The sequence below is a fragment of the Zonotrichia leucophrys genome, chromosome 3 (assembly GCF_028769735.1).
Source record: "Zonotrichia leucophrys gambelii isolate GWCS_2022_RI chromosome 3, RI_Zleu_2.0, whole genome shotgun sequence".
Classification (NCBI taxonomy): Eukaryota; Metazoa; Chordata; class Aves; order Passeriformes; family Passerellidae; genus Zonotrichia; species Zonotrichia leucophrys.
In genome coordinates this window covers 77,214,755-77,223,226 of record NC_088172.1, presented here as the reverse complement: position 1 = coordinate 77,223,226, position 8,472 = coordinate 77,214,755, and the positions used below count along the sequence as shown (strand labels likewise).

The window sequence follows — 8,472 nt, the reverse complement described above, 5'->3', positions numbered from 1 at the left end:
GAAAATAATTTTCCCTACAAGCCATAATTGCAGTTTCCCTTGTTTCTCTAGTAAATGAACTGTAAATATTTAACCAGAGTACTGGCATCACAATGCCTGCAGCATGTGCCATCCCCTGCCCAGGAGAGGCAGAGCAAATGTTGCAGAACTAAAGCATCCCTGCCGGTCTCCGCTCCGTGGGGCTGCTTGGCTCTGCAGCGCACCCAGCCCCGCCACTCGTGGCAGCTCTACTATCCCCAGGCAGCTGCAGGGAGTGGCTCCAATGCCATAGAGATGAGCCAGGAGGTACCAGGTGCTTCTCTTGATGCACTTCACATCAGATATGAGCAAAAGCCAGTGGCACAGCAGCCCTTCACAAAGAGTACCGTGGTCTACTACAGCCAGGTAAAGAAATGAATCATTTGCGTGTTAAAAGACTAAAAAAATCCAGCAGCTCTTTCATGAACACAAAATTGGGAATGAAATCATTGACAACCTCTTATTTTTCCAAAGAATTTAACACCCACAAGTCTTGCTAAAGTCAGTGTTAGAAATAGCCATGTGAAGCATTTAGGAAATCAGACCGTAAACCAGATAACAGCCAGGCTCCCTCCAAAGACAGCATGGTTCCTTGGGGTGTACTCAGTAACACTCTGTCCAGTCTGCTTTTTCAGATGGTATATGTAGCAGAGCCTCCATCACAGCCCTTGGTAACTGTCCCATAACCTAACAGCTCTATTTTCTTGCTGTTCTGCTGAAGTGTTCCCTCTTAACATATTTATCCTCATCCTACCCTCTTGTACTCACTTTAAAATCACTTTGCGAGACTATTTGGACCTGCACTTCTAGATACTCCAAGACTGCTTTTCCTACACTTGTTTAAAGATTAATTGCTTCCCTTTTGTAGGGACACTAGAAAGAGACACTGTAACAATCTATTTGTGCCTTTGGCACACAGTAGGGATCATGGCTGTGCTATGCTTGGCTAAGGAACAGGCATGGATAAGATGCTTTATGCAGGATATATTACTGTGGATATTAAAAGTGCATAAAAGCAGTGTATTATACTACTTTTTTCAGGTAAGGAGTGATTCTCAACCAGCATAAAAGCTTGGACTCTGTCCTCATATTTATTGATGTCAGACTTACCAAGTCATCCTTAAGAAGCATAGGCAGCTGAGAAAGGCTTCTGCCTGACCAGACCTCAGTCAGGGGACACAACACAGCACACTCTAGGATGAGCTGAATGCCAACAGCTGAAGCCTGAGTGGAGCCTTTAAAATGAAAATCAGATCAGAAGGTGACAGCTTACTCTGATTCCAGCATTGCCTCACATTGGAGCAGAGGCCCAGACCTTCTGGGGCACAGAAAGCCACACAGAGTAACTATTACAGCTCATTCTGATATTAATACCTATGAGTGTCTAAGGATTCATCTCCTTCTCTGAAAGTGAAAATCTATAAATATTGACAACTCATTTCACAAGGAAGGAGCTATAATAAAAAAACCAAACCTTTTCTTCCTAGTGGTAAAGAGAATATAACTAAATTTGCCTCTCTTTTGCTTCTAGCAGCTTTGTTTTTTTGATGCAGGAAAAACACTGTCTCTGCAATAACCCCCCTTTTTGCTTTTCTCTTACAAAAGGTGTCTGTAGTCAAATGAAATGCCAGAGAAGGAACACCTAAGTTCATAGGCTCTCTGCTCATCAGAGCCACTAGACAATCTATGGGGTCCTCCACAAGCAGCAATTGGTTTTGCAAAGTGTTTTTTTGAGAATGGTAACAGGATTTTCTACAGTGCCAAGTGAGTGAAGGGGGGACAGGAAAAAGGTGAGTTTTTATCTGATTTTCTTGGTTAGAATGCTAAGATTTTACTGCAGTGATTCTAATCAGTGGTAATTCTTTAGATAAAAGGTAGAGGGAGTTTGGGACTTCATTTGTGGCTCTTGCCGATGGTTCCACCTACAGAACAGTGCCTTCTCTAAGATGCTGATATTTGAACATGAAGTTGCTCTGCCTTGTAGCTCCCTTAAACTTCTGTGGGAGGTGAATAATTAAGAAAGAAAAATAACAACAATAACACAAACAAAACAAAAACCAAATAATCAAAAAAACAACAACAACAACAAAAAAGTGAGCAGACCAGTAGAGGTGGTGGGGAAAATTAAGGGGATGGGAGGAAGGGTTGTGAACAGTTTTGTCTAAGTTCTTTAGTGTGAGGAAATTACTATGGCCAAAGAAGAGGACCAAAGTCAGTGAAGGGCTCAGAAAACGGGATTTATGAGAAATAGCTGAGAGAACTGGGGTGGTTTATTCTGGAGAAAAGAAGGTTCGGGGAGACCTTGTCATGCTATACAGCTACCAGAAAGGTGGTTTTGGCAGTGGTAAGTTTATGGTTGGACTCAATAATCTTGAGGGTCTTTTCCAACCTAAACAATTCTATAGAAAAAGAGTTTGTCCAGTCTCTGTATGTCACAAGTATAAGGCCTCATCTTAGCCAGATTATCAATGCATTCATACCCAGAATGAAGAATTCTTTAGGAAATAGATAATATCTCTGCACCCAAAGCAACTTCTAAATTAGCTAATCACTCTCTGGAAGTTCAGTTCCAATGTAACACTTCTCAAAGAGACAGTACATTCTGACAGAAAAACCACACTCTTCAGGTCACCAAGCTGCTTTTGACCTCATCCTCAGAAAGGTCAGACTTTGAGAAGAATCAGGGTGGGTGGAAGCCTAATGTATAAACTCACAATATAAGCTTGATTACAGTGATTATACAATATTGTACCCAGCTGAGCTTCTTCTCTTTTTGCTAATTCAGAAAACCACTTCGGATTTATTGTTGAAATCTCCTAGAAAAGTGAGAAAAGTCTTCCTGAAGCTGCAGCCTGGAGCAAATACATGCTAATTTCAGAAAAAAAAAGAGAGAGGAGAAGAGGTGGTGCCTTAAAGCTTGGCACCCATAAGTCTATTTCATCATTCTTGTTTGAAAAAAGAGACAAAGTTTCTTCCTATAATGTGATGATTGCGTTTGTAGAAATGAGGAATGAGTGTTCCATTGAGAACCATTATACCTATTTTATCAGAAGAGTTTTCTTGTGTAGTGAAGATCCCCCAAGCTGTTTCACAGAGCTCTTCAGAGAATTCAGAGAATAAAATGAGGCAATCTTTTGGAGGAGTACTAATTTAGCAGGGTCATGTAGCACTCAAAGCGAAAAGTTAAGGACTCCTGAGGGTTTTGCTGGTTTTCCACCTCTGCTATTGATTTGCTGGGTATCTTTGGGCAGCAGAATTGATCACTGCAGGACCCACTTCTAAAAAAAAATGGGTCACTCAACATTCTCTTACTATGTGGAAACTGCTGAAATGGGTTGGGTAGAAGCACCTATATTGTGAAAGATAAATGCTCCTTCATTAAACAGAGTGCCCAGATCATGAGAAAGCTAAGAGAAGTTAAGGGAACTCTGTCAGCTCACGGTACTTCAGACAGAATCCTCTAACCTAGGACATATGAAAAATACAAATGAAAAATACTCATCTACCATCTTTAAATCTCTTGAGAAATTGCAGACTTCAGATCCTTACCTCACTAAAATCTATCCCAAAGTGGCCATTGTGTAGACTGAGGATGAATTAATGTTTAAAAAAAAGTAGATCTATAACTCAGTTCTGTCTCAGCAGCAGGACAAGCATACTGTATGGTAGCTACTGATCACCTCTGCTGGCAGGGCAGGCTCAGTGAATCACAGCCCCTCCACCCTCTGTGCTGCTGTGTGATGGAGAGCTTGGCCACACCACAGGGAAGCTTATCCTTGTTAAAGTAGGAGAGTGTCCTGCCTCAGTCAGCCAGGGTCTCCCTGCACAGAATTAAAGGCCAGCATGTACTTAAGTGCTCCACGCCTTGAGGGTTTAAGCTCTTATCCAGCACAAGCCTAGTACTTCAAGAGTCATATTCTGCTTTCATCTAACACTGGTGTAAGCATTAATAACCTCACTGAGATTAGTGGCATTACTGTAACTTATAGCGCTGTGCAACAATACCAGAATTTTACTGTATTAACTCTTTCTTACTGTGCTTGGCTCTTCTGAGCATACTTTTGCCAGAAATTCTATATTTCTGCTGAACTGTCGATTATTTGGAGCAATTGAGAGATTTCCATCTCTGTAATATTAATTTCTTGGCTTCTTTGAGCATGGCCCTAGGGAGCCATCTAACTTCTTTCAACAGAGATATTGGTAAATTCCCTAAGACATATACTGCTTTCCTTTTCAGTGCTTGAACTGAATAGATTTATAAGGCAGATACTACTTTAATCTGGAAAATATTCCCCACCAGTGAACATGCTATTGTTCTGATGGCTTAGCTGAGATGCTAATGTTCCTTTCTTTGCCCTAGTAACAGCTTTGGCTGTTGATACAAATGTTGAATCAAAGAGATCTCCGGGCATCTAGTGGTTCACCGGGAAAACTGCATCTGCAAGCCAGAGGCTCGGGGATGAACTGAGAGCAGGGAGAAGGGGATGAGGAATGCTGCAGGGGAATGCTGCCACCTGTTCCGAGCCCGGCCAGCCCTTGGGACTCAGGCACACAAGTTCAGTGTCTCTGCATGCATCGCTGCCCAACCCTCATTGTCACCATTAGATGACGCTGATAGGAACCAGGCAGGCTGGGGAATGCAGGGATGTGATTGTTTGCTCTCTTCATCCATTCACAAACAGTGATAAATCAGATCTTTCCTAATGGAGCAGCAAAAATGAGGACTACCCTTGTGATTAATGGAATACAAAGCCAAGAATAGGATACAAAGAAATGCCTCCATTTTCCTTGTATTAATGGCGCATATTAAAAATTGAGTGTTTACAATATGGAAATGCTGCTCACTCCTACAAGAACTGTCCCTCTCAGTACAGCAGCACAGGAGATTAGGTGCAGCTATCACAGTCACACACATATCATTTAAATCCTTATTTTTATCCATATAAGTGTAAATACCTTGGCTAACCGTGATAATTTTGCAGGCTATTATTCACTTTTTTAAGGGTAATGTTTGGCCTAGAGCTAGACTACAAGGGGCTTCTTTCTAAATTCTGCATCTTGCAGGCAACAGTTAAAATTTAAATTTCCAGAGAGCTCGGCTGAGATCAGAGCTTTGTGCCAAGCATTGAGTAAATATAAGAAAGAGAGCCCTGAGTACAAATTAAAATTCTGACAGAAACTGAGGTGAAAGGAAAGGCAGTTCATGTGTAGAAACAGACATTTTAGTGCAAGGAAATAGAACAGAGATGAGCAGGGAGGACAAGTAAATGGAAACCAATTGTCACTTCTATGTCCATCATCCTAAGATCTCCCCCCAGCCTTGAAGTGTTGCCTTATGTTTTAATGTAGTACAAAATAAAGCACATGCTCTCTGATTTCAATGCCACAACTGAGAAAGCAACAAGTACATTTCTCCCTTGATTGTAAATTAGATCTCTACACTATAAGAAGTGAAAAGCATTTTATTCGAGTTGTAACTTCACAGTGTGAAATTAGAAAGTGCCAAAATAGTTGAGGTACGCAGAATCTTGGTTCACTCCTCTTGTGTCTCTATTACACCACACTTCAGTTTCTTGATTATATGCTATTTTTCTCAGTAGCCCCCTGACATATATTGCAGGCCTGGGCTGAACTGATCATCAAAATAATGCATAGCAACTAGAAGGGAAGCTGTCAGCTACTGGAGAGATTTACAACTAATTCAGTAACACCAGCAAAAATGAGATGCCTGTAGTTCACCTGAACAAGGTTAGAGTTCCAATCCATGTCTATGCAGAATTTTCCAAAGTTGCATTTCTGCAACTTTGTCAGAAGTTCTGTGTGTCAGAAGTTCTCTAAAACTAACAGGAAAGACAAGTGCATGATCAATGTGCTTATCAGACAGTGAACAGCTTAATATGTAAATATGTTTGGAGGCCCTTAGCAAATGCATCATGCAGTGGCAGAACACATTTCCACATAAAGGAAGTCATGGTTGGTGTAATTCGTGTTCAAGCTACCACATAGAATGCTGCTGGCCATTGCTTTCCAGCAACATACAAATACTCTGCTATCTGGTGATTGCCAAAGTAAAAACATCTAAATGGTGGTTCTGGGACAAGGTATATCATCGATGAATAGCCTGGAAAAAGTAAGCAGATTCAAGATGAGTAGCGATGGCTAATTCTGCCAGAGCCACTTTATTAAAAGCAGTTAGTGCAACTTTTCTCAAGAGCAATTTGTTCTTGGAGAAGATAAATCAGTGATGTGATCTTTCTTTGAAATAATACACATCAAGACAGATATCCTTGAATTCCCAAGGTGATGGCAGATTTGCATTTTCAGTAGGTAATTTTAACAAATGTTATTCCAGTTTAAATGTCTCTCTCAGTAGATTGATCTCTGCCATGTTAAAAAACAGCACATGAGAGATGGATCATGTCTATCTCATTCAGGCTATAGAGTCCAGGTTGATGCCAAATACCTCAAAGAGACACAATGCAGTGCGAACCAGAGTGCTTGAGTTAATTTCAAAGTGAAAGTATTCTGGGCATTAAGATTGCTTAAAAGGATGAAGAAAAATAAATCCAAACATTGACCTAAAAGAAAGAAAGTTATTCTAGCTGTGCAGTGTTTAGTAATTCAATCACAGGAAAACTACTTGAGGAAAACAGAGATTTAAAATAGTGACAGATGTAATATAGAATGAGATCATTCAGAATTATTATGAAGAATAGCACTATTAAGAGATGTGTTTTAATGCTGAATGTTCCTGCCAGGATGAAAACTGAGAAAAAGGTTTGTGTCCTTGCTCCAAAATACTTAACAAAATTGTTTTTAAAAAAGCCCTTATAAGATCACTGAACAAGAATACTCATGTATGAGTACTCCTACCTATCCTACCCACAACTATTCATGCCCATTTAGCAATTATCTGAGGAGGGCTTGTACATATCCTTAATATTGATATATTTTAGTGTCCTCTTCTTGTAACTCCAACTTGAATACTCTGCTAATCAGTTTCCAATAATTTCAGATAAGAAGCAGCTCCCTGACAGAGCTGTTTGAGGAGTTCTGAAAAATGTGTCTGTGAAGGTTTGAATAGGTGCTCTGTAGGGCAATTTCTTAGCTCTTGGATGAAAAAAGAAAGTTGTTTGCACAGAGGTGTATCTACTTTTCCATAAGATTGTGGAAACAGACACTGGAGAAAAAGAACCTCACAATGGTTCTATTAGGAAAGGTAAGCAAGACCCATTTCTTTATTAAAACTGTGTTGTTTTCTCTCTTGTAAAAATATAAACTGCATTATGCAGTTTATATTAAGCTTCTGGTATTTTTTTTCTGGAGCATATGAAACTCCTGATGGTAGCATGGGGAAAGTGGAATTGTAGGAAAGGGATCATAATGCTGTACAACAGCATCAAAAGAGATTGCTTTAGAAGGCCCTCACAGCAGAGGTTAGATGGATGCCATTGCTTCTTGATGACAGTCTTGTCAGGTGAATGGACTGACTCCAAACATATGTCCTACTTGCTTCAGGTGAAGAACAGAGTCCTACACCATCTATTAGGGAAATCATGTAGATTGTTTTCTTTTTTTAATTTTCTTCCTTTTTTTTTTTCTTTTTCCCTTTTTTTTCTTTTAGCCCTACAGCCTTAATGACATTCAGGGTAGCAGTCTGACTTAATCCATGATGCAAGACTCTGTCCAGTTCCTCTCTGAAACCTCATGCCAAAAATCTAACCAGTTCATCCCCTTCATCTTTTTTAAGACAAAAATCATCAAAACTGGTGAAAGGGAGAGAGCTGTGCAGCAGACCTGAGTTTCAAAACTGTTTTATTCTCTCTCTGATCGTTCTCTGATTTACTGTGGTACCTTTAAAATAAGGTGGTTGGATCTCTCCTTGTCTCTCTTGCTTGAGCTCTGTGAAATGGAGGTAATTAACACCTGCCTCAGGGAATGCCTTACATTGATACTTAATGGATTAACATTTGTAAAGCTCTTTGAAAGCCTCAGATGTGGGTCTGTATGGAAATTCAAAGCATTGTTATCTTGTGGGATAAACAGGCCAATTTCTCAAGGCCAATCCTGCTTAATGTGAGAGACAACAAACTGTGAGGGTAGATACATCATCATAATTCAGACAAAGCAAAGCTGGCTGGCTTGCCTGTGCATGTAATAATATAATCCTGTCTTCAGTATCATCTGCTTATATATTAGCCTGAAAGCCCCTGTGCATGTAAGGGTAACTGGTATCTATGACAAAAATCCATGGATTTTTAAAATTCCACGATAGGTGTTGGGAAAAGGCATATCCTGGTCAGAATCCAGAACAAATATGTGTTTTTCCTTCATGTAGTGAACAAGCTAAGAGAGAAGAAACTCTATCAGACTTTATCCCCGTGGCTGTGGAAGGATATCAATCCTTCTAACTACAAGTGACGCCCTCTCCTAGTCCCTGGCACCAAGGTAACT

At 40.2% G+C, this 8,472-nt stretch overlaps 1 long non-coding RNA gene across 1 annotated transcript; it reads left to right on the top strand.

Moving 5' to 3' along the window:
• Positions 1–1,284: 1,284 nt before the first annotated feature.
• On the top strand, positions 1,285–5,605 carry LOC135444965 (uncharacterized). The gene is made up of 3 exons (XR_010439387.1): positions 1,285–1,360; positions 1,624–1,808; positions 4,379–5,605. It is a non-coding gene; the product is annotated as an uncharacterized LOC135444965 (long non-coding RNA).
• The last annotated feature ends 2,867 nt before the right edge of the window (positions 5,606–8,472 follow it).